Here is a 27,132-nt window from a genome sequence, read left to right as displayed (position 1 = left end):
AACCCACATATGTTCATGGGGTAGAACAGAGGAAGAGCTATGCTTTTCTGTCTTGGTATGTAAGACAACAAAAGACCAAATGTTCTTCTTTGGTTCACTTTCATGACTGTACTCTAGTACACAGAAATGTCTGGCTGCATCAACAGTGCTGGTTTGGACACTGAGTGTCCTTTGATTATAGGCCCAGCACTTTGCAGACACTTGTACTAGGGGAAAAATATGGTAAAGGACTGTGTTAGTATATTATATTGTTCTGTATTAGGTTTGGTTTTCTTTAAAACAAGAAAGCTCAAATCAGAATTATGTGCCAATTCTTTATAAGATCCTACTCATTTGGCAAAGGAATTGCATTAATTACCTCTTGTTTTCTGTACTGTGTCATTACAGAAGAGAGAGCACATGCTGCACTTCTGAATGAAATAATTCAGTCACATCTTTAAAGCCTTTGCTGTATTTTTCCCTTTTCCTTTGAAAATAATGGTGGTTTGCAGAAGACTTTCCCTGGATGATAAATATACTTTGCAGATGTACAGTGGTGATCAGGAAGAAGCTTGAGTAAAACAGACTTCTAAAATCTAGTAAATCTATATGATAGAAATGTTAAAAAAGAGTCAAAGTACTTTTTAAAAGCTTTTCCCAAAGGTGTATTACCTTAGCCATAATTTTTCCTGGGTTGCTGTTACAGTAGTTTACTGTTACTGTGGACATCTCCTCCCCACGAGTGATTTTAGAAGATGGACAGGTTTCACTTATGGAAGATGCAGTTGCTCACTGGGTTTGGGTCCTTTTAAGACTGTGATCTCTGAGATTTTGCAGGTTCTTTCATGTGAGACTGCGTTTCACTGAAGTGATCTGGAGTTTCCATTAATTACTGATGTCCAAGGAAAATCACTCCTGTCAAGAGAACAGAGCATAAAGAATGTAGGAAAATGCTGTAAGTTGGACACTTCTCTTTCAATAACTCTGAACTAGCCTTCCTACCTCAGGACTATTAATTCCAAAATTTAAAGAATTTCAGCTGCCAAAAAAATTTATAACCTACATGATTCACTAAAGCCTTCCTTCCCATTTTGCTCTTTTCAAAGTCTATTTATCAAAAATAACAGGTTAAATGTTGGGGGGGGGGGGTTATGCCAAAAATAGCAGGTTTTTTTCTATCAATGGGGAAAAAGCAAGTGCTTTAATTTACAGAGTGGGCTACAAAACAGTATTTCTTTTACTCATTTAGATGCTCAGTAACTAAGTTATTCTACTTCTCACATAGTTCTAAAATAGATTTTTACTGTTGATTTGCATTGACATCCTACAGCTTTATTTTAGACAAGTGCTCAGCTTGCTTATGTGCTTCAGTCATAGTGACGATATACATTTTGTCCTCAGAACCAAAAAATCCTGGTTAGTGGCAGAGTGAAATGAAGTTAAATTTATTTCTAAAGGACAAAGCTAGCACTGTGTCAAAGTCAGATTAATGATAATTTCAACCTAGTAATTTTAAATGCTACTGTATCTGTAGTAGTGTTTGAGGACTCCTGTAAGCCTGAAGCGTATTATTTTAAAACTCCTTAATTCCACCACTCCAGAAAGTACAGAATTCTCAGACCATTTTCTGGGGGGGAATTACAGACCTTTAGAATGTGCTTAGCAAAATGTTCCTAGTTAGGTCTAGTTTGCAGAGTGAGTCCCACCTGCCAATATGGAACTGGGATGTACAGGTTTAACATGTTCTGAGAGAGGCCATTGTAATGTTGGTGAAGAAATGCACTACCTGAGGTTTGGGTATTTTGACTTTTCAAAGAAACATAGAATTTTTTTATTATTTATAAGCAACCTTTTATATTAATTTTTTGAGATGAAAGCCCTAGAAGTGTCTGACTAAATGGCTCATCCCTCTGTAGTTCTTGTCAAATAGTTCCATTGCTTATCTATTTATTTAATTAATTTTTAAATACACAGCACAGTACCCTGTGCAAATATGAAGCATTGATGTTGGCAGCAAATCAGCTTCTGTTTTCAGAGAGGACACAGTTTATATCATGATTCTCTTCACTGGATAAATCCCTTGTGTCTAACATCTCCAGATAGACAGCAGATCTACCAAATTACTACTAAATACTCATTAAATACTAAGGAATTTTTAAATTGCTAACAATCTGCATCAGAACTAGCAGCTAGTTGAGGGACTATATAAGCAGGGGACTATATGGAAATATATTTGGTAATTAGGTAAATGCTTGCCATCATTGTGCCCTGCCAGTGATTTTGGGTGTCTGCGTGTTAGGACTGGGAAAGAAGGTGGAAACTTGTTTGGTCAAACAGTACAGCTCAGTTCTCAGGGAATAAAAAAGCCCTTGCAGAGTTGGCTTGGATGAGCTGATAAACAGGGAGCTGTAGCTTGTGATAACTGAGGGGTTTGTAGAGCACATGGAGTCACAGGAACTGTTAAGGGCAGTTGGGCCAAGTCTGCTCACAGAGAACCTTTCTTCTTCATCAGAACAAAAGCTCTGTTGTCTGTCCCAGGCTGTCGTGTATCTTCACCTTTGAGGACTGTGCCTTTTCTAGAAGCACAGATAAAAAACAATGCATCTGTTTCCCATTAGATATGTCCCAACAATCATCACTTTTTGTGGCCGTCTTGGTCCTGAGCATGGCACCGTGTAATACTGTCCAGTGATGATTTTTTCCACCTTGCTTTTTACACTGTCACTCATGTATTCCTTAGTACACATCATCTGACTAGAAGCCATAATTCACCTCTATTTCTATTTCTTCTCTAATGCTTCCAAAGACCTCTTGTACGGACTTACAAAAACAGCTGGAGCTGCCACATCACTCCATTTTAAGCTCTGAATTGTGTTAGCCATTACACTGGTTCTGCATGCTGCTTGGGTGGAGACATCAGTTAAAATTCCCAACACGGCCAGGAATTCCAGCTTTGTGTAAGTGGTGGTGACTTCCTAATTTTTAACTACATTACATTAAAAAATAACATTTTTCCCAGAGCAATTTACAAAGAGGGGGAAAATGGAAATACTGTTTGAGGATGACCTTGCACCCTGGTGATCTGGGGGTGACGTTGGCTGACATCTGTTATTGCTCAGCTTCCCTGCAGTAGTCAAGTGCTTTGTCACTGCTACTGAACAGAAAACTCCTGAGCTCACTGAACAGTTTGTGAGGGGTTTGGGAAATAGCAGAAGGAATTATGAATGCAACTGCAGAACAAAATATTCCTCAAGTTTACCTGAAACAAACATGGGTCCTTTCTGAGCAGATTGGAATGTGTCGGTTCTAACAATTTCTTCAATCTGAAGTGCTATTCCTGACCCCACGATCCTGAGAAAGAGAAAAGGAGAGATAAAAAAAGAAGGGAATTACTTTGCAGCACTCCAGCATGGGAGCAGAAAAAGTGTTGTTTTGATTGTCTCCAAAAGAGAGGCAGTGCTGTAATTCTGTTTCGTTTTCGTCCACAGAACTTGGAAAGATTTTTCCTAGAAATGTGTAATGGGACTGTCAGAAAACAGACCCCTCCCCTTCCCAGTAGTTTCCTGCTGAAGTCATTTAAGGCCTCTCACAGCTTTCATCTGTGTAGGCACTGAGAGCTCATGAGCCAAGATTTTTTTTTTTTTTTTTTCAAAGGGAATAATAGCAAAACTGAAGCGTTTTTGAAAAGTCGTTAGGAACAAAAGTTGGAAGTTTCTCTGCATGTGAAGCTGGCTCTCCACTTAATCACTTTCTCATTTCCGTTCTGTTTCCGCCAGCCCCACTGAAGTGGCTGTAGGTGTTTTTCTTGTTTTAGGTATTGCTAAAAGCATTTATGAGAGCTGCCCAAAGGGGCGGAGAGGGAAGTTGTTTCTTACTTCACTTCTGGGACTGTCTGTTCAGAGCTTTGCACAGGAGGTGACTTGGAAAGGCTTGTGAATTCCATCTACTGTGCCCTCAGACCTGATGATCGCAGTAGGCTGAGCACACAAAACCTGCTCTGCAGGCAGCAGCCCTTATGCAGTAGCTATTTAGGAAAAAAACACCCTTTGTGGAACTGGCAGATAGCCTACATTTGCAAAGATGGGAATTTTTGTTGGTTATATATACAGTGTTTAACACAATGATCAAGGCAATGTGATCTTAGAAGAAACCATTAGTAATCTGAATAAATGGATGCTACTCAGCTTGCATTTTCTGGTTGGACTGAATTCAAGCCTCCCATTCTGAAATGGATAGCTTGTCTCTCAGACAAATCTGTAGCGTGGATTTGTTCCTTAGATGAATGATACACATTTCATCCGGTTTCTTTCAAGCTGAATTCTGCCTGGCACAAGAATGATAAATGTTTTTTTCTTTCTTCTTCTGTTTAGAAGACCATGTTGTATTGTGAAAGATGAACTTCATTCCCAAGAGAGATGAACTGCATTCAGAGGTGGATTTACTGGTACATGTTTGTAATGCTTCAGCAGTGCCATATGCACCTCATCAGACAGACATACGCTGGGGTAGTCTTGAGCCTTAGTCATACTGCAGGCATCAGCTCTTCTGTAAAGCTTTAATTGGAAGTTATGTGTCCTTAAAGCCTAGAGGAGTCTTCTCTCTAGGGAGTGAATTCCCCTATCTTGTTTTACTATTAGTCTTTGGGGGTAGTACAATGTACAAGTATAATATACAAGTATTTCAGCCTTGGAGCATGAAGAGCTTCCTGATGTTAGCTGGCTATTATAAATTACACATACATTGAAAAGAAGAAAATTCTAGTATTTAAGTAGGCCACCAGCATGCTGTTAATGCAATCCACTGCATTCATATGACATTTAAAGTGTGTATTTGCATTTGCTATGAAACTGTGCATACCTAATGTGTAATTTTTTGGGCTTTCTTTGATCCAGTGGATAAAGAAGCTCTGTGAGTTTAGTACAGCCTAAAGAACAAATCTACTGCTTTGAATTAAATTCTTGATCAGGCCCCAGGATCATATTTGGGACTGCTGAACTAATCAGTACACTTGAAGAAAAACTAAATTTCACTCCCAGCATTTGACCCTTATGCTGCAGTACTGGCAAGCCCTGAGCATTACCTGTCCCAGACTCCTCCCCACATCCCATCTGTCCTTGTGATGAGACCATAAATTTGAGGCCAGCCAGACAAGATGTTCTGTGGCCTTTTTGATAAGGACTGATGAGATCTGAAGTGACAATATTGCACTTGTAGATATTCTGGATACAGGTTGCCTGCAAGGGCCACCTGGAAAGGAGAAATTAGGTTGTGGCTCAAGACCTGTTTCTAGGAGTGGCCTTCTCAGGTACAATTTAAGCAAATCTGCTTAATTTGCTATGGTTCTATTTGTCCTGAAAGCTTATCCAGACTTTCCCAAGGCTTTAGATCTTTACCTGCTTGCTAAGATATTCTTGTTTGTCTCTCTTATTACTGGAATTATTCTTGTTGCTTAATTACAGTGTTGGCAAAAGTTGTCGTACTGAAAACAAGATTTGAACTGAATCCAAAGACTGTGGAGTTGGTGCAGCTGTATGATGGGGAGGAACTGGCATATGCTTTCTAAGATTTGAAATCATTAACCATATATTCAAGGAAATTGCATTTGAAATGTTCTTATTTCAGGTGGTAACTGATAATTTTAGACAAGTGCAGCTTTTGATGCCAACTAATTTGTGAGTTAGCAATGGTAATTAGAGATGCCTGGTCTACTTTACTGTGATATGTACATACACTGGTAAAGACTGATAATGGGAAAGTTGTCACTCAGAAGCCATTCTGCCAAAATGTCTGCCTGCTGTTTGGCGCCTTGTGTGACAAATGGCGCCAGTCACCACAAGTCACTGGGGGTGACCTAATGACCAGTCACCACTAGTCACCACCTAGTCTCAGGGCAGCAGCATTTTGATAAAGAATTCCTTTCTGTGAAAGCCCTTCTAAGAATCAGCAGAAGAGCTGGCTCAGTAACTGAGGCATACAATGCACAGGGGTGACAAAAAACTGTACAAGCAATGCAAGCCTTCCTTGTGAAGAACAGAACAGTCAGAGTTGCTGGCAGGAAGTGCTAAGAGTGTCAGTGGCTGCCTAGGTTAGGAGAGGATTGGGTGTGTTCAGTGAGGGGGATAGTGTTTGTTTAGGTTTTTCCTCCTGGGACTACTTTAGTATTTCAAGCACGTTTGGGAACTTTCTTTTCCTCCAGTGGTCTGAGATGTGAACTGGACAGTGTGTACAGATCTGAGAGAATAAGACTTAGCAATGCTTCAGAAAAAGCAGTTGCATATCCTACAATGACAGCTTTGTTTCTGGGTGCCTGTGTAGACTCAGTTTTTGTTTGCTGACTTTTCTTTCAGCTTAAAATACACAAGAAGATGCCTGTTGGGGCTGAAAAACCCTGAAGATAGACAAAACTGTAGAGTAAAATGGAGCTGAATCCAGCCTTGTCTGGGAAGTCCCTATGTGTGTTGTATCAGAGGGAACAGCTGGGGTCTGCTACTGACACCATTATGAAAGTCACATTACTTTCCACCTGACTGTGTGCTGAGTGTGTATGCCCTGTCCAGCAAAATGGAGAGCTGATGCTTGTTTCCTTTTTACTCAGTGTCTGTGGGAAGGTAATTTAGAGCAGCATTTGCCTGAGTCACTTTGTCACAAGCCTATTCAAAAGGCATTTGCTGTATGTAAACTGTTCCAAGATGAGGAGTAGACACAAAGGGACATGTACAAGTTACTATTCAGAGATCTTGAAACATAAAAACACATAGCTTTGAAGGAAAAGGCCAAGACCCTGATAATAACTGGCCAGAGTAATGGAAATTGTTAAAATAATGATTTGGAGCAGACACAACCATTTCCAAAATCATTACATTCATCAAGCTGAAAAATGAGCCTGGTGGTAGCAGTACATCCAGATGGCCAAGGACTCCACGGAATATTAGTAATCCATCCATTTTCCTGGTTGGAATCTTGTCCACACACCAGCTCAGGGGGACACTGCAGAGGGGTTCCCAAAACCCCAGGCACTTGGGGGAGCTGCAGGGGACTTGGGCTCCCCAGCAGTTGCTGAGGATACCGCAGGTGCAAGGGAGCTCGTATGCAAACCTGGGGTGCTGATGTTAACTTGGCTTGTCCAGAGCCATTCCAGACTCTTCATTCCTGTGCCTGTGTGTGCTGCCAGTGTGGCTGGGTGTGTGCCAGCAATTAGGGACCCCAGGAGGTTTCTGGAAACTGATGTACAAGCTTGTGCAGCTCTCCTTGCAATACAACTTTTCCCAGCAGAGTACAATGGCTGTAACATGGGAGGGAGCTTTGCTCTATGCATGCTAAGCACCCTTATCTCTCAAGTGGCCTAACTAACATAATTAGATTAAACTGAGAGGAATTGGGCCTAATCTCATTTCTGCCTTAGATTCTGCCACTGCTTTTCAGACCCAGAGAAAGGACTTTGAGTCCAAAAGCCTGCCTGTTCTTTCCAATTATATTAACTGGCCTAAAAAAAGATTCTTTTGTTTATGTTCTTTTTCTACAAACTCTGTTTCATTCTTGCTATGATACAATTGTTAGTTCTATCCTGGAATGATTGGCATGTATGTAAATTGGAATAAAAGGCTCTGATCTGAACTGTTAACTAAGTTTAAAAAAAAAAGCAAAGCTATGCACTAGTGTAAGAAAACTGTCATTAAAGAGGCAGTAATACAATCAAAAGTCAAATGATTACCATAATATTAAGTAATTATGGTTACCATATGGTTACCATAATATTAAGTAGTTCTCCCCACAATTCACCTATCCTTTTAATTAGGACAAAACTTTCTCCATAAAGCATCTACTTTATTTTTAGACAAAACTGTGGCTATTTAATGTCTAGCTCATTTTAAAAACTACTAGCAAGGCGGAGCAAACAGACAGTGGCATTTCAACAAAACCCACTCTTTGTTTTTTTTATTGTTAACCTTTTCTGTGATACTAATATTACGTTATGATTTCTTTTTTACATTGACCAACATCCTCATAAACAACTGCAAAGACTTGATGTGGTAACAGTGAACACTAGAATAATTGAAACTATCCTGAATGTCCCCATGCAATACATCAGCACTATGAAGTGAGGTGTGTGTCACCTGCATTAGCAAAGTAAATCTGCAGGACAGGGACATCCTCTCTCTCCTCCTATTTAAGCAAACATTTAAAAGACAACAAACCTCCTCTCCAGTATGGAACCCAAATGTGTTACAGAATGATTCACATCAAATAAATAAATGCTTTGCAGTTGCAATCACTCCCTATTGAGTTGAAGTGGTATTATGCTGTTCTAATCTCATCAGTTCCAGAAAGCACGCACAAATGAAAAGAAGTGATTTTAGCACTGTAGGAGGGGGAATAGCAGCTTGTGCAGAGCATCCAGCCAAAGGAAGAGGAATAATTTTACAATGACTGACCTCAATTCTATGCCAGTTTACAAATTCCACTACAATTAATTTCATTATAATTTCTCCACTTCGTTCTTGAAAAATTAACCCTGCATGGTAACTCATCATTCTTTAACATATCCACAGTTTCCAAACTTTTTGCCACAGAATTTAAAACACTTATAACCCTTTCCTAGTTTCATCTGATTGCCACTCCTACCCACCTTCACAGGGAAATTCATCTTCTGCTGCTATCTGCAACAACAATTAGCTCTAGAGGGTATCAACAAACATAGGCAATAACCTTTTGAAATGGTCCTTTTAGGCTCAAATACACATGCAGGAACACTCCCTACCTAATTCTGAAACACAACCACCTCTTTGGTGAGCAGCATAAGTAATATGACAGCTTGTAGCAACACTAAATAATCATCTACTTAGCCTAGAGCAAAAATTGAAGCAGTGGGATTGTATAGCATTTGAATCAGCATTTGTTGGGGAAACATTTTTCTTGTCACACAGAAACCTCATTGACTGCAAACATCCAGAAATTTCATAGTGCACTACCTAAAGCTGGTAAATTCAGCTATAATTACTTCAGTAGTCTTGTATCTTGTTGATAGTACCTGTGCAATTTTGGAAAGATTTTTTCTTACAAACACCAGACTTCTTTGGGAAAATTTTTCATTTGTACAACAGGAAGCTCTAGTCCTGCAAAATGATAATATCCTGATGAGATTATAGCCAGAGACGGTGCAATCACAGTCATGACACTGATTTGTCATGTACAGCTAAATGTTCTGCTTGAATGAATCCCTCCCTCTCTAGACTCAGCTCTGTACTGCAAACACTTGGTTTGAGGACTGAATTTGTTCTTTGCTTTAGTACTTCAATACTCCCAGAGAGCTGAGGTCTGATGCTCCTCTTCACGTGGAATAGTATCTAATTTCCCAAGGTGTCCATTGATTTGAACAGGATCATTTGGTATTAGACATACCATGGAGATGTTACAGATAGCATTTCTGAGGTTTGTATATGCTGAAAAACAGTTCTGTCAAGGACTTTGCTCATTAAAAGAGCAGTGAAAAGCAAAACTTGGTGACACCTGAGTGCATTTAAATTAGTATGCTTAATAAGTATACTCAAACAACAGCAAAAAATACGTAGGTCATTTTCTTATGCTATTGGTAATAACCCAAAGGTGTATTTCTAGCTTCATTTAAAGTTCAGTTTTTGATTGGTTTAGGAATGTCCTTAATACAGAAAAACAAACAAAAAAAGTCTCTAATATCCCAGTGGTGCTTATTACAGATGCAGACTTGTCAAATTGCCACTACAGTGCAGAAAGTTACACAAATCAAAAGCCTTCATACACTGGAAATTTTAACAATTTGGCAGGCAGAATATACAACTCATATAGTTAAGAAGAGAGAGTAGGCACCAAAAGAATGGAAATCTTGTTGGTTTGAGGGCTTGTTATTACAAGAACATTGTCTTGAAACATTATTCATAGATACCGGCAGGTTATCTTAATTCAGTCCTACCACCATAGCTGCCTTCTTCTTGGAAAAAATAAATGCTAAGCCATTACAATTAACTAAAAAAATTTGTTGTTAATTTGGAAACTGCACAAAACTAATTGCAATTGTAAAATTTCAGATCAAACTGTTTAATTCTGTAACAAAAAAAAAATATATATATATATAATTAGCAGTGTTGAAAAGTCTAACCAAATCTATTTTGATAGTAGCCAACTGCTCACTAGTAAATATGCTCCACCTCTCTAACTAGGAAGCATCAGATGAATTCTTGCAATTCTCTTTGTAACTCTGATCCAAGTCCTTCTGAAGCCAGTGGAATGATTTATATTAAAACAGCTTATTAGATCTGAATTTTACGTGTTTGTCTCACTGAGATGAGTCCTTATTTCATCTTGATATTTTAGAGCTTCCAAACTCAACTGTACAGTTTGTCAAGAGCTGGTTTTTCTCTTGAAACTGAGATAATATATTAAAAAGAGCAGTATTGTATAGTAACAGACATTTGTTACTGGTCCATGGCAAGATACCAAATGGTATCAATGCTAAGAATATAATTTCAATAAATTTTGAAAGAAAAAGTCATACTGACTGCACAAAATGTCCTTAGGTGACACCCATAATGAAGAAGTCACTTTTGATAGGCAGTTCTTGCTCTTGCAGGTGTACTCTCATAAGGCTGGGAATGTCTTTATTTTTGGGGGTTTCCATGGTAATGCTGGCAGTCCTAAATGGAAACAAAAATATTTAAAAGGAGATGTTAAAAAAAAACATTATTCCAATGTGACTGAAGTTTGTATTTTTCTAAGAGTGGGAAGCAGAAATGTTGTATATGGGTTTAAAAATACTATATAAATTAAATCCCAAAACAGATTCAGACACATTTTTACAAACTCTTGGGTTTGGCATAATGAAAGATTATTTAGAGGCAGCCTTTTGAGACTCTGCAAAACCAAAGTAACTCTTTTCATTTAAAAATGATTTTTCTGAACCAGGCAGCCATTTTCTACAACCTGAATTTCCATACAATCAAAATCATCTCTTCAAGGGTGCAAATGCTTGCTCCAAAAGTACGTAACACAGAAGTCCAAGCAGATTCCATAGATTTTTAGAAACGGCGTTTAGGCACTTTGAATGATTGAAGCAAAACTTAGGCTGCCACCTTAAAAAGAAGCCTGTGACACTGGAGAGAGTTTTAGATTTACTTTTTGCTTCTGCTAGTGAAACCTTGTGAGTGACAGGGCAGAGCTCAGCGAGTGCTCCCTGCCAAGCCCTCCATCCTCCAGCCCCTGGGAGGCTGCAGGAGGAGGCTCTGAGCTGTGACCAGTTCTGCAGTGTCCCCTCCAGAGGAGAGCTGGGGTGAGATGTTCCAGCAGGAGGAGGCTCTGGAGCTGTGACCAGTTCTGCAGTGTCCCCTCCACAGGAGAGCCAACAGCAGACCTGGAAGGGCAGTCCTGGCATGGCCTCAGCAAGGCTGTGGAGGTGGCACAGATCCCCAAAGACCTCAGGAGGGACCAGGGAAGCCTCCTCCTCTCTCCTGCTCTGCCCCAGCAGGCTGGGAAGGAACATGTGTGAGCCTTTGCCTGTGCTCCCTTTGCCTGGAAGGTTCACACTCAGCTGGCCCAGCACTCGGGCAGTACAGGGACCTGCTGGCACTGCTATTTATACACCCTGCTTGAAAAAGAACACTTGAAAGTGCCTCTGTTATAAAGTCTTACTTGTAAAAAAAAAGCAATTCCACATCTGTGAAACCTTCCAAAAATTGCTTTCCTCAGTGTAGAAGCCGGATATATATTTGTTGAATTAGGCTCTTGATTAGGTAGGACACAAAGGGCTTTCTCCCCCTGCAATACTTCCTGCCCAACAACAGAGTTCCCCCTGCTAACCCTGTGAACATTTCATGGGGAACATTTTTTTTTGTGTGTTATTAATATTTAATTCCACTGTAGAAATCAGCATCTGAGCCCTTTTCTTCTCCCTTCCCCCTCTCACATTTTAATTTCAGGGATTTTTTCAGGCCAAAAGACCCCTTACTTGGTCTGGTCTTTTCATTAAAATAAATTCTTCCAATGACCCCCCAATCATTTGCCCTTCCTGTCCATTCTTGGTTATGCCAAAACTGTTAGTTCACAACAGGAAACTAATAGCTTGTGCTATCAAGAGACATTTCCTTCACAGCACAAAATGTCTGAATAATAATTTCAAGAAAGGCTTCACCCATTTCCTGTGAGTGGAGGGAAGTTTGCCTATCCCAGTCCCTCAGAGCTCTTTGTTTCCATCCCTTCATGATGTAATGCTTTCTACATAGGGAGGATGGATCATTTTACCTTACCAGCACTGAATTCAATGTCCTGTGTAAAGTTTTGATACAGCTCTCCAGCAATAAAACATGTAACATTTACAAATAATAAAAAGTTAAGCTCTAGTTTATACTTGTGGAGTCTCTCTCAAAAAACAAACTCAGCTTTTGGTGTCTGGAAAATAGCTATAATGAAAACACAGAGGCTAAATACCCTCTGGTTTATAAAATGTTTATAAAATGTGTTACTTGCAGGCTATTTAGCACTACAGCTCTAACTACTGAGTATCCTCCCAGCAGGTAGGAGAGCTTACCTGGGATCATTTACAAAAATAATGCAGATAGATAAACTTAATCATCAATTAAGCCTTGCTTAGTTTCATCCCTATATAGCAAAACATGCATTGACCAAATAATGAAGAGTGACATTTTAAAGTGATATGATACATCAAAGCTTATTATAAGGGCAATGCTAAATTGCAAAAAGGGGAATACCAAGCAATAAATGTTAGCTCTTCAGTGCTGAAATATTTAGGATGCATATTTTTAGGCAACAACTGTGTCAAGCTATTCTTTATCTAAAAATGTAGGCATAGAAAAATGCTATATGGGAGCTACTTTTCCCCATTGAGCCCTACTGTGGTGCTTCCAAAAACTCATTTTTGTTAAATTATGCAAAGTGGAATCAGAATATATATTTTATTTAATTTTCTACTTTTTTTTTTTTTAAACAAGCTTTTTTAGGGCTTGCAATTATGACTTTTTGTCACATCATATGATTTTTTTCCACTGTTGGGGGAAGCAAGAAAGCTTAGAAGGAGAATTTGTCAAGGAGTTTGAGCAGCTTAAAAATAGCTCTGTCACACTTGTTTTTATAGTGCAGTCTTAATTACAGCATTTTCTGTTATACAAAAACCGTAATAAATCTCCCATTATTCTGAAGACAATAAAATTTTTATTACATTTGTGTCTTCTCTGTGATTTGAAATGTTCAAATCAACATGAATTTCTCCATCTCTTATTTTAATTAATTTATTCCCATCATAAGACTGAATCAAGTTACTGTTTTCATTCCCCCCTTAACCAGCACTGCCTGCATGTCCTGCTGCCTGTCTCCTCAGCTGGGATGCTGCAGGAGGCAGGCACCTTCCTCCTCACAGATTCTAGTCATGTTTCTGTTAGGTAAATAAACTGATTTAACACCTCTGCGCAAGGAGCTGTGTTTAAGAGCAGGAGCTTTGTGTTTCAACATCTCTTGCTTGAAAGGCTGGAATGGAATTTTCTTGCTGCAGACTGGCAGAGCCTTTGCATTTTGTGTTTTCCAGTCCATTTCCAAAAGTGCATCTGTCAGTTATGTACCTCAGCAGCAAATTTCACCCACACTGACCACCTTCAGTCCTTCTCATCAGTGACTGTAAGACGTGAGACAATGTCATTCTCTTTCTATTTGTTTCAGAGGTACTATAAAGATGAATTCTGGTTCATTTCACTTTGGGGCTGAGGAAAACATTTCCCTCTCAATGCCTTGTTTCTGAAGGAAAAAAAATCTGTAACATATCATTCAGTCCTTTACCCAATTGTTCAACCTTAAACATGAATGTCTTTTTGAAAACCTCCTTTGAGGCTGATACCTCAAGACTATTGCTGCATTTTGCTCTTCTTTCTTTCCCTTCCCAATTTTTGAATCCCCTTTCATCTGGCCATTTAAGTATGATTAAGTTACATTTAGTGGTGTACTAAAACCTCAAGTGGTTGTTCATTCAGCAGTTTGTAAAGCCAAATCTGGAAACTTTCTTTGTTCTGGCCATCTGCCTCCAAAGCGGAATGGCAGGTGAGCTGGGGAAAAAGCAATGCAAACACCAGTGCCCAAAGCCACCAGCTCCTGTAAGAATGGACATGCTGAATATGTCTGACTGTGCCTAATGGCAAGAAAAGCTAGTGGCAGTGTTATTCTATTGACTATTAGAAAATACCAATGTCAAGGTATAAGCATGCATACCTAAAACAACAAAACATCAAGCCAATCATGAGAAGAGGCTTCCTGTCAATCCCATGTTTTAATACTACAAAAAGATCTTTTATAGCAGCTGTTGGAACACAATGTCCTTTTCAGCTTGTAAAACTACATTTGCAGAGCACTCTGAAAAAGTCTGTGGGTAATACCACAAACTGTCAAGAAGTGACATCTTTCTTCCTATTATTAACTTGTATAATACTGTATGTACTCGAGTAAACTCCACTAAAAATCCTACATGAACAGGAGTTTGTGCAGAGTATTTCTGTTTTGCTATGGAATATCACATCAGTTAAAAGACATGAGAAAATGAATGCTCAATCCTAATTCTCTAGTTGGCGAGCTGAGACTTGGAAAAACTAGGAAACTTGATAAAGGCTGCACAGAGAAAGAAGCAGCTCACAGTCTGTTAGCCATTACAGGGGCTGCAACTGCACATGCCAACTTTTGGGATGCATCACACAGTGCTAATGTGCAGAAGGTTCTAGAATTCTCTATAGAATACATGTCAAAATTGTCAGAGCTGTCTAGTGGCCTCACTGCAGCAGCATTGATGCTGTCTGACATGGCTGCAGGGGAAGGGAGCAGAGGTGCTTCAGAACAACCCCAGCAAACAAGGCAATGCCAGTAGCTGGGAATGATCAAATGTCCCTGCTGAACTCACAGAGCTCCAAAAGGAGCTAATAGCTGACATTTTAACACTGGAATTTTCAGGCAAGTAAAATCATAATTTTATCAGAATAGTGATATCAACATTGTATCATGTATAAATCTTGGCTTAAAAGTCCTGCTAGACAACAGAGCAGTCCTGGAAACTAGATACCTTTAAAAACCATGTCCCTTAAATAGGTTAAACCCCTCTAACACCTTTCACAGCAACATTTCTTCTGCTTGGACCTCAGGCTCTCATTATGTTTGACATTTTATTTCCAGTATAGAGTTGTCTTTTCTTTGTTTTTGCTCACTCATGGGGCATACTGGCCAGCCTACAAAAAAGTAATTTGAATGTTTTAAACTAGACTAATATATTTTGACTGTATCCTCTCTGACACAGAAGACTGTAATGCAGCCAGCTGTTCATTGTTACTATGTTAAATAAAGTAGAACTCCCTTGTGGCATTCCATATGCTAACAAATGATGTAATGAAATTCTGGTCATGTGAAAATTCTAACATTATCCCACCCAGCATCCCCCAAGAGCACTCGGAGGCAAACAGACTTGTCTGAAAAGCCCCATTAACACATCCTCCTTACAATACAGAATTGCAATTAGTTTAACCTGATGTGCTGCTTGTGTTTTGTTTTTCTTTTTTCCTGTGTGCTGTGTGCTTCAGTAGTACAAGTACACTTTTCTCTGTATTGGTGAAAAGGTGCACAAGACAAAGACAGAAAACTTTGTTAACATGGTGTTAACTTTGTTAACTTCTGTAAACACAGGGTGTGAGGAGCTGATTGCAAGAAATGTGATCTACAAGTGGCAGGTGGGACTGCTCAGGTGGGCAAAGATAGAGAAGGAGGGAGAGAAAGCCATGCAGGAAGAGAAGGAAGGTGAATCCTCTAAGAGACCTTGGTGAAGTCAATTTAAGAAGTTTGTTCTTCCTCCCTTCCTCCCTCCCTGCCTTGATAAATGTTGTACCATTTCAGTGATCCGGTTTCTAACACAAGCCCACACACAGTTGTAGGATCACAGCTAAAGAAATAAAGAAATGTTGAGTGGGAGTAAGACCAAATGCCAACTGTTAAAGTTTTACATCAACACTGAAACCAGCTTTCATAGAGCTGTGCCTGAAAGTGTGAAAAAAGAAGCAAGGATAAGAATGAAGGAAAAGAAATAGATGAGCTTTACCTTGGAAAATGTGGCTAAAATTTAGAAAGAGAAACCTCAATAGAAATTTTAACCTTGATTTAGGTGATTCTGGGTCACCACTTACTCACATGAACCAGGGTGGTGAGAGGTACAGCTCAAATGGACTGGAGGCAGCTGAGGAAGCTGACAAAAGCAAGCACAGTGTTTTTACCAGGGGAATTTTCAGACAAGATAAACCAAATAATAACAAACTAAATTTAAACTTTTAGAAGTTGCAGGTGAATGACTTTACTTTGAAGTCAATATGTGGGGTACCCTCCAGCCAGTCACATGTTGCACAGGAGACCTGGTTATGGAACTGAGTCCCTTAAATCAGCCAGTCAGCTATGGAAACTGGGCACTGCAATACAGCTCTGAATTCCCTGGAGATGTACAAAGCAACAGTCCTATGAAGTCCATACTTCTATTATGATATTATGATTTGAAACATGTATCTCTTGCCTTCTTCAGAGCCCATACAACCCACTGTTGGTGGGCAGCAGATGCTGTCTGGAAAGCAGTGAGGTGCAAAGGGGAAGGTTCTGGGCTAGCAGAACCTAGCTAAGGAGAAAAGGACAGAGAGCAGCCATTCCCAGTAAGCACTGGGGCTTCCAGGGCAATCCTTGAATGATTCTGGGCTTTTTGATCATCAGAAGAGACTCTCCAGAGCAAGAACAGGAGCATTGCATCATGCCTGACTGTTGGATGGCAGTATCTTTCATTAGAAATGAAGATATTGGAAGATCCACAACTCTTCCCATTGCATGATCATAATTCAGCACTCCTAGCAACAGTGAGGGCTGATTTCTCTGGGGGAAGGATGTGAGTTTGCCTCTGTGATTTTGTCAGTTTGTTAGAATGAAAGGCAAAAATAAGCTGAAGCATTTACTGAGACTATAAAGTTTGAAATTAGAAGAAACCCTGAGCATGTATGAAGACAGCAAAGCTTTGTGCCCCACATGGCAGAACTGTTTGAGAGTTACCTCCATTCTCCTGCAGCAGGCAGTGGGGCTGTACAGCCCAGAACAAGGCCACACAGAAGTAGCAGCACATGACAATTAGTCTGATGCAAAGCCCCACTGGCACAGCTGTACTGGTTCAGGCTCTGGAGGAAACTTGCTTGTAGCCAAAACAGGTATCTCTACTGAGCAATGCAGACATACCCCAAGAACCACTGTAAACAAGTTAAAGCAGCCTGGATGCATCTCTGACAGCACTGGGATATGTTTCTTTCTATGATTCACAAAGGACAGACAGGAACAATAAGTCAGGAAACACCAGTCCCACATAAGCTTGGCCTGATTAAGGTTTTCAGAGGAGTGATATAGGCTCGTCTGAACTTAAGCCTGACTATGCTGCAGTTTTGTCTTGTTGTTTATCTGTTCTTTCCTAGAGAAATCAAGGCAAAAATGTCAGCAGGCTTTCACTAGTAAGCATGGGGGGAGGAAGAACACCATATGGCAATTCCAAAATGTGTTCACATGCCTTTCACATGTTTACATTTCTTGACCATGGTCTGAGTCCAACCTCAAGGTAACCTTGAACCTTGAAAACTAAATACAATCCTGCTAGTGCAGCTGGAACAGGTGAGAGAGCCAGATAACACTGAGAGAGCTTAATCTAGAGTCTTGAGAAAAGGAAAAAAAAATTACTCTTTAAAATCTGTGCTGCTAGAACCACCCTTCTTGCTACACTGACAACTTTTTATTCTGGAAATAGCAGTGCAGTATGCTCACCACCACACATCATGGATCTGAATGAAAAATCCAAGAGTTTTATTGCTTAAATAGTGCACAGAATAAGGACACCTTAAGGACAGAGGCAGACTGCTGACTCACCCACCCTTGCTTCCAGCTGAGCCATAGCCTTGAGGAACTGTGCAGCAGAAAAGCCATTATACAGATCTGCTGCTAGTCTGTATTCTGCCTGAAGAAAATTAAGTAGATATTCCCTTCCTGGAGCTGGATGGTGTCTGTGAGCAGGGCGAAAGCTCTGCAGCTCCCCCAGAGCTCCCAGGAGAGCTGCTGACCCAATAGGAGCACCTGGGGGAGCACTATATTTAAATTCCCACCAGGGGATAGGATTGAGAAGCTGTGGGCTGTGATCCAGGGTCTGAGCATTTCTGAAGCATTTTTATTCCTGCAACATAATCCGTGATGTAAATTAATTGGCACTGAAACACCTAAAACAATTGACTGTTGAATTATAAAATACATGCTAAATAATATTTATTTTCTTTTTAAATTCACTGTAAGAAGAAAAACAAACAAAACTCATCTCCCCATTTCCCCTGAAATACAGATAACATTTTGTGAAGTGTTTTGGCAGAAGACACAGGTTGTTGTATTTATTGGTGACATCATAATGAATTAAAGTAAAAAGAGAAAAATAAAGCTATTACAAGAAGGTCAAATTCCAGTTATTTGTCTGGAGTAAGGTTCAGTTTTGAAGTAATTTTTTGAAAGCAATTTTATAGTTATAATTTATAATGAGGTTTATTTGAAACTGAATTTGCTAATCATTGGTTTGATACTCTTGACACTGCAAATGTGTTGCTTTCCTTGGTGTGATAATGCTGTTTATCATCTTTCTTTTGCTACTCTTTCAAAAGAATATTTTAAATTTCAGTCAGAGGCTCTGACTTTTATATTCATGGAAGATTTTGCTGTTCCATTATCTTAACACTGGAAAAAAAAACCATCTCTGGATGAATCACAACAATTGAAGTTGGTAAGGATGAAAAATAGGATGCTGCCTGCTGAACACTACCCATTCAGGATTGCTATGCATAGGCTGGGAGTGTTTCCAGAGAACTGACCATAAATTCCACCTCATCTAAGTTGTTGGTCAGTTTGTTTGGAGTTTTTTTAGTTACTTTTTTTTTCTGTGACTTTTCTGTTATCATTTATAGAACAACTCTTGGGAAGTAATGAGTTTAAATATTTTCAGAATTTGAAGCTTTTCATCCCCTGACTTTGAAGCCCATATGAATTCTAAAAGGCAAAAAAAGTGAAAATAATGCTTTGCCTTCCACCTGTAGGCCACTGAGCTGAATCATGCTGCCTTGCAAGTGTTGTTCAGCAGAATACTTGAGTGGTGCTTACACCTTCAATATTTCCTAACTTAGAGTTGTTAACAATATCCAAATGCCTCTTCTGTCCAGCCCTACACAGCCCAAGTTGTCTGGCAGGGCTTAAAAAGAGAGTGAGAATTGAGAGAGGCAGCAGCTCTAACACAGATGTTTACTATTCAATTAATTAACTCTGTCAGCATTAGTCACTGGCACATTCAACTCAGAGAATGAAAACATGCAGGGGGGGAACAACACAACAGAAAAAAGAATCACTAAGAAAGGAACCCATTTCAATATGAATTGTGCAGAAAATACAATAAAGATTTCAATCCAAAACCTGTGTGCTCTGCCCACAACTCAAAACTGACAAAACCACCCTGCAATATTGTGGTTTCCATGTTTTTTCTGAAACCCAACACACACAGAGGCATTGCCATGGAGCAAGTCTGTGAACACTGAGGGTGAACAGTCCTCCTCACCCTCCTCAGTGTATCTTCCTTCCTGCAAGGCTTCACCCCTACACAATTTCCCTCTTTTCCCATTCCTGCCCAACTCACAGGAACCTATGACCACCTATGAATTAGCCAGCATCCTCTTCCACCCACCTCTTTTCAGAGGCCTGGTGAAATACATGGGTCTACAGGGAGGAACTGCTTCCCTGTTGGGTGTTTTACTCTCTGGACCAAATTGTTCTGAGCTGCTGCTTTTTAAACTGTGAGAAAATAGCTAATGCAATACAATGGCTACCTCCACCCTAAAGCCTGTGGCTTTCCAAAACCACAAACTGACTACATGGTAGCCAAGTTCCCTATTTTTAATATATATTTATGTATATATATATATATGTATTTATAGTGATAAATTTATATGTGCATTACAGTATATTTATACTCACTTAATGGATAACGAATGATTCTACTGTTTTATACACAGAAGATGTTGGTGTAGGCCACTTTGGATGCAGAATAATTTGGATATAGAGCTCCGTGAATTTTGTTGAGGAAAAAACATCAAAAATATCTCTGTTACATAGTTAAACACACTTCTGAACTCTGCCTAACCAATTACTTTTGTACATTGGCTTGAAAGTACAGCTGCAAGCTGTACAAAGGAAATGACGACGGGATATAAAGGACTAGGGAATATTCAGTATTTACTAAACAAAGATCTTACTTTGAGCATGTGTTCAATCATACCATAAGTATTTGACAAATACAGCTCTCTGTGCCTGGATAGTTCAGATAGTCATTGCTGTAATTTTGCAGTACAAATACAATAACTCTCTTTGCATTAAAGGTACATGCAATAGCTGACTTTGTCCTTCCCTCTTAAACTATTAATTCAAGCCAGAAAGGCTCTGGCAAGCCAAAGGCATTGATAAATATCAGAACAAAACCTGGAACCCTGAAAGACCATGAACATTTTGAGAAATTAATTTCATACCTTAGTTGTTCAAAGGAATATTCTTCAAAGGAAGAATTTCCAAGCTCAGACTTGAAGACAGGTTAAAATCACACCAAATTGTTGAAAGGGATTTTACAACTTCATCTGACTTCTTGGGTGACTAGAGAGCAGTTCTGATAATTTTTAATATTACCAGATGAGAGTTGCTCCTTTAACACAAAGTGTTACGTCTTCTCCTTGGGAACTGAAGAAAAGGGCTATTGTAAAACATGATTATTTATGAACTGTGTTATGGTGTTTGCCAGATGACTGTGCAAGGGGCCCCTGTCTAATCAGGCTGTACAGAGTTTAGGCATTGTAGCTACAGACTGCCACATTTTGGGAGCCTTTAGTCTGCAGAGGCAACAGAGGCAAAAGGTCGGAGCTATCACCCCTGCTGGAGATGGCCAACAGTGATTAAATTACTTGTCCAGCTTCAGAGACTGGGATCTACCATAAGGCAGGAAACAAGCTCAGATGTCCTGAGGCCCATGGTTGCATCCCTGATGTGCTGTGACTCACAGCTAATTCATGGTTGATTAACAATAATTAGGATTTCAGTTTTGAGGGATCACTCATCTCCTCTGCCCTTCACATTTTCTATGACTGCTTAAGTGGTCACATTTTACTGGCACTCTTTTTTGTAGAAATTATTTTTGAGGCCCAGATATTGAAGCATCTGCAGACATCTTGGTTCACAAAAGATGATAAAAGACAGGAGAGAAAACTGATAATTCCCTGCCACTCATCTGAGCCACTGCAAGCAAGCAGCAATCCCAGTTCTGATAAGATTTATATGAAAAGACCTTTTATTTGTCAGCTATAAATTTGGGGAAACTCTGATCTCTTTGCAGTAGTCTTTGACTAAAATAAGAGCTATAGACCTCTAATAGATTATTTGCTAATTCCTTCAAAATAGACTCTCTTGGAGAGAGTCTGGTGGTCCTACATTTCTGATGGATTTGCTTCTGCTTGCAGATTTTCTGGTCTCATTTTATCAGGATCCTCTGCTATCATTGCATTTCCTGAATGTTCCCATCATTGATTTACTTTTTTCTCAGGTGCTGCTTATGCAGCAATTTGAGCAAAGTGTTAAGCAAATTGGATCAGTGTAAAAATAGATTTTTTTTTCTTCCTAGCAGCTAACATGGTTATGAAATTGAAGAGAATCACAGAGACAAAAGAATAGTAGTAAGTCAAGCTCTTTGCACCCTTTGAACATCTTTGTAAGGCACCTTGTTCTCCTTTTACCTTCACACTTCAATGATGAACTCTGAGAGATCTCCCTTTTTCAAGTAAAGCCTGACTCCTGTCTAAGATAGTTAAGTTTTACACCCCTGCACTTCCCATTCATTTCAGAATCACTTTTCTGAGCCTTCCCTGGGCTGGCTGCAGGTCTTCCTTCCTCCCCTACCCCCACACAACTGGAAATTGCAGGAGCAAAAAGTTGTAATATTTAGTTTCCCTGCATATATTTAGTGCTGTTTATCTCTGGAAGGGGTTTGATCTTTTCCTGCTTTGATTAGAAGATGACCCAGATGGGGAGGTACAGTTATTTTGTGCCATCAGCAGAATTATAATTTGTTCAAGCTGACAACCCACTAGATTCTCACTAGGTGAGGATTTATTGTAGGAGACTTTAAGATATAGAAAGCAACAAAAATAGCTGTATGGTATGTGGCTAGCAAGCCTTACCAGAGTAATTTGCTTCAGGTGTGCTTGACATTTCTGTGCAAGGAGCCCAATCACTGCTCTGTAGTTAACTTTCTCTTTTGTGATCTCATTTTTCCTTCTAACTGTGAAAAGGAATGAGTTTTGCTCAATCCTACCAGCTTGTTCCAAAGTCAGGGTACACTACATTCAGTATTGAACAACACAACAACATGTCAGGAAAAATAAATGAAATGGCTTTGTGTTGTCAGTTTGGGAAGAAATGAGATGAAATATTTTTTCCATGTGCTGAATGAGCCCAGACAAAATCTGTCTAGATACTAGACTCCTACAACCTGCTTGTAGCATTTTTGGAGGAATGACCAGTCTATTTTATGGCAGACGCTCAACCATGCTATACACTCTGAAAAATACTCCCTTTTCTCAGAATAAAATTCCTTCATAGTTAGATAAAACAGAATGGAAGTTATTTGGTAGAGTCTTCTGGAATAGCAGAACACATTAGCTGTGATTCTATACAGCACTCATATTTTTTTCTTCATTTCTAATTCCTCTTGAATCAGAACTAAATTAATAAATCCCAATAAAAGGAGAATTCAAAAAATCAAGAGCTTGTTCCAGGTGACCTCATATGTTGGAGAGCAAGTTTTGGGTAACTGTTGGTTACTGGAAGTCTATTCTGGCTGGAAATATATGTGATTTTTTTTTTTTCTCCAGGGCTAGGATGAAACTATCTTAGCTTCTACTAATATGATTTCAGGTAAATACTTATTATTTAAGCCTTAAATTTTCAGTTCACAGAAAGTTCAGATTGTTACTCTCTAAAAACAAAGAAAACTGAACCACAAATACACAACAAAAACCCCAACACTCCCCCCCAAACAAGAACACACACATACAAAAGAACACCTCAGAACCAAATGAATACAAAGTGCAGTTATTCCAGGGAGGATTATCCATGTGTAAAATGTGCATTTTTTCTCTCTTTGACCTTGCCACGTTCCTCTGAATTTCATATACTATTAAACAACTGATAAATAGGAGCAACTGTAACTTGCAGCCAGTAAGTCTCATTTTAAACACTTGAAAATATTATGTTGCCCAGCTTAAGGACAGCAAATTGAGCACAAAGAAGAAACTTTCTTGATAAGCTTTATGCCCAGAGTCTCACAGTGTCCTTGGGCAAAAACAATAATTTAAACTTTTTTTTTTTTTTTAACTGCCAAGAATACTTGAGTTTTCATTCACAACTTCTAAAATATAACCACATTGACACTTATAAAGCTGCTTATCCCATGGCTACATTCTACATACTAGAAAGCCTGTTTATTCACAGCAATTACTGAAAGCACCACCCATTCTCACTGTATCTCTCAGGCCACAATCACTGGTGTCAGATGTGTTTTTACTAACGAGACTGTGGAACTGGTGAGCAGAGAGCTTTCCCACCCTTCCCTTCTCCCAAGCATTCGACAAGCTGCAGTTTCAGGGTGGCCACACCCTGCTTGTTATTGTTAAATCGAAATATTAAAGGTGGGTTCTTTTATATTTTCCTTAGCCTTTCACCTCTGTTTAAAATAGAGTGCATTCAAGGGACATCTGTGTAACTGGCAACACCATCACATTAAGAGCTTTCTATAAATAGCATCACTACTAAATAAACAGCTGAAGCATAGCACTTACCAGCACAGCGAAGTCAGTATTGTGTTATTTATTCTTAGTAGATCTGATGGCTGATGAATAAAGTACACATTTGTTTTCATTTTGAAATAATATGGCCAAAGTGCAAATTAAATTAAAAAGTAAGAATCAGAAGATGCATTACCAAAACTCCTAAATTTCTTAGGACACACTGGCAAAATGACTGATATCTGCTTTCAAAAGGGGTTCCTGAATTTTCGCACTCATGGTTTTTAGAGGTCATTTTTGAAAATGGCATTTCTCATCTCTCTTATCTGTGTTTTTCAGCTGTAAAATGGGGTTAATAACACTTAATTAGTTCACAAAAGTATTATGATGGTGAAAACATTCAAGTGAGTAAAATGCATTAAGTTTCTCTGAGTCACTATAATACAGAAATTATTTCAATTTGAGATGTTTGGCATGTGAAGGAGCAAGGTAAATACCAAATAATTTTCTCCTGTTCTCACAACTGAAAAAAATCACAAAATTAATAAAACAGAGGCCAGAGTTTCAAAGACCTATGGCAAAATATATCCAAATATACATTCACAGATTTGTGTAGACATACCTCACACCAGTCCTAAATTTTTCTGCTATAGATTGTTCAAGGACTTGTCAAATCTGTGATTTTCTGGTGAAGTTCAGTAAATTACTTGTTCTCTAAATTACTACTTTTAAATATACTAAGTAAACCTAGTTTGATTTTTTTATGCTTTTCAAAGTAGACCCAAAATACTGACCAGTTTTCATAACTTTTTCTTTCCAAATCACTCAACATCCCTTAGAGTAAATTCACGCAGAAAAGCCAAAGAAAGAATAATCAGGAGTGAATACAGAACAAAATAAGAAATATATTTTTGCCACTGTGTAAAAATATTACTTACCTATACTCTATAATACCATGTGCAGCTCTGGTCAGTCTTCTTCTGAATCAATCATTGGGAATATTGCCATGTGTCATTAAATGGAAATGATATTTTTATTATTTTTCAGGACTGATTGACTAATATCTTAGGTATTTTTTATTGAAATGCATCATTAAATATTGAATGCTGAAATCAGTAAGGTTGGAGGAATACAACTGCCAAGTAAAACAAATCAGAATTAAATGTACATTTCCACTGCAGAGCTCCCATGAGGTGGTATATGAGCCTTAGGAGAGGAGTAGGCAGGTTAGGTCTCACAGAGACGTGTTTTCTTTGGCTGGCAAACAGCTAATCATTTTTTAACTTGGCTCTTGTTTCATATATCACATTCTATAGGACTGCCCTTATGTACCCCTCTTTTAAGTATTCTGAGTTTCCTTCATATAGAGCAAGGTCTTCTAATTCAATATCAGTTTTTCACTTAGAATAAGAAGGCAATCTGCTGTGTAGTATATTAAAGGGAAACCAAATATTTTTGGTGACAACTCAACACCTAAGGGTTCAAGCTGACCTTACACTAATGATTGTTATCCTATCCTGTATTCCCAAGCCATATGGATTTTTGATTACAGTGCAATCATAGACTTGCACAATAGACCAGTTCACTACAGTAAAACACCAGTAATGACACAATCAGATGTGTAATTTGTGCTGCTCAGCCATCAGTTAGAATCCATAGGAAGCTGCAGTACCCCAGAGAAGAAGGGTGAAGCAGACACTGTCTCTTCCAGCACAACCTCACAGGACTGAAGACAGCAAAGCTTGCACCCTCTCTTTTAAGTTAAGCTGATTGACTGTCAGCTTGTTCTCTGGCATGAATGCAAGAACTGATTAAGAGCAAAATGACCCTTTAGGAGCAAAATTTGATGGGTTACCTCAGGCTGGGAATACAGGCTCCAGCTGTGATTGACGTTTGCAAACTTCTCTGGGATGCTGCACTGTGGTGAGAAGCTGGTTCTCCTTACCTTCTCCCAGAATTGTGCATTTTCCAGCATGCAGGTCTTCTGAAGAACTTCAGTGGTGTAAATCTTTTCACAGTGGCCAGCTATGAAAAGAAGGTGCTAATCATTTTACAATTTAATTTTCCAATTACAAGTACCCTCTTATTCTTCTGAGCCCCTGCTGTGCCAGCCCTGGGCACCTGTACCCATTCAGGCTGAGGACAGGTCACTGTCCTAAGAGACGCACTGCTCACTTGGGAGGTCATTTGTTCAGATCCACAGTATTATTTTCTAAATTTCACCCACTCAACAAAAGTCAATACATCTACCCCAAAAATGCCCAGTTTGTTTGTGTAATACCTTTATCGCTCCAACCAGGTTTCACATGGTGTTTCAGTGGCTGATCTGGATTTGCAGGCCATGTCTTAATAGCTTTGCACCTACCACTCCTATGATGAAAACCAGTAATATGGCTGTAACTAAGCATGTCATATAAGCACCCTGATTAGATAAGCTGTGGATATCTAAAACACAACCCACACCCCAGATTTCGATTACAGCTATGTGCATGTTCTAAGGCAGATGCTGAAATACCTCAGATACATCCTGGTTAAATAAGTTAACACTTCTGGACTGTTGTGTAGTAGGTCAAGAGATTCCACAACATTTCTTGAGATACATTAAGTGTAAGGCTTTAGTCAATGGTATCACATGAGAGCAAAGATAAAAAAAAAATCAGCATTTTTAGGAGCTACTTTGTTAACTGCATATAACTCCTGCTACAGTGTCATGCCAACAAAAATTAATGTTAATTCAGTTGACAAGCTAAGAATCTTCACACAGTTTTCTTTAGCACAATATACAGTTCTTCAGACCACGTGCACTTTGATGGTGGGAATTTGATTTTCAGTGCACTGTTCAGGAGGCTGACTGCACAACCAGCACTCATAAAGAATAGTATTGGTGATTTTTCATAGCATTTTGAGGGTTTATAAGATGAAGTAATGAAATGCAGCTTTTGTTGTGGAGCAAGAACAAAATATTGTACTCTGCATACATTTATATTTCTTGATTGAAGATAACAAAGTCAGATCAACATTCAACTACTCTCCTTTTACATTGTCAGAAATTTATGTCTGACTTTAAGAGAGAATGCCTGGACTCTTACAGATCTGATCCCATACAGGAAACATAAAAGTTGCAAGAGGAATCAAATGATTGCTTGACAAGGCAGTCAGGTCACAAAACAAAAATGCAACAGGAGAACTTTGCCTTTAACAGCACTCCCAGATCAGTCAGGCTGCAATCACACTTAGC

General features: G+C 39.1%; 2 long non-coding RNA genes across 2 annotated transcripts; both read right to left on the bottom strand.

Annotated features, from left to right (window-relative positions):
* Nucleotides 1–500: 500 nt before the first annotated feature.
* On the bottom strand, nt 501–26,194 carry LOC144245862 (uncharacterized). Its single transcript, XR_013340670.1, has 5 exons — nt 26,176–26,194; nt 25,840–25,919; nt 10,512–10,637; nt 3,239–3,330; nt 501–894 (listed from the first exon to the last, which is right to left on the bottom strand). It is a non-coding gene; the product is annotated as an uncharacterized LOC144245862 (long non-coding RNA).
* LOC110474282 (uncharacterized) lies at nt 10,635–23,982 on the bottom strand. The gene is made up of 3 exons (XR_004148742.1): nt 23,949–23,982; nt 16,168–16,222; nt 10,635–10,646 (listed from the first exon to the last, which is right to left on the bottom strand). It is a non-coding gene; the product is annotated as an uncharacterized LOC110474282 (long non-coding RNA).
* Nucleotides 26,195–27,132: the final 938 nt, after the last annotated feature.

The sequence above is a fragment of the Lonchura striata genome, chromosome 11 (assembly GCF_046129695.1).
Source record: "Lonchura striata isolate bLonStr1 chromosome 11, bLonStr1.mat, whole genome shotgun sequence".
NCBI lineage: Eukaryota > Metazoa > Chordata > Aves > Passeriformes > Estrildidae > Lonchura > Lonchura striata.
Note: the sequence above shows the minus strand (reverse complement) of the source record. Positions and strands in the feature narration are given on the sequence as shown.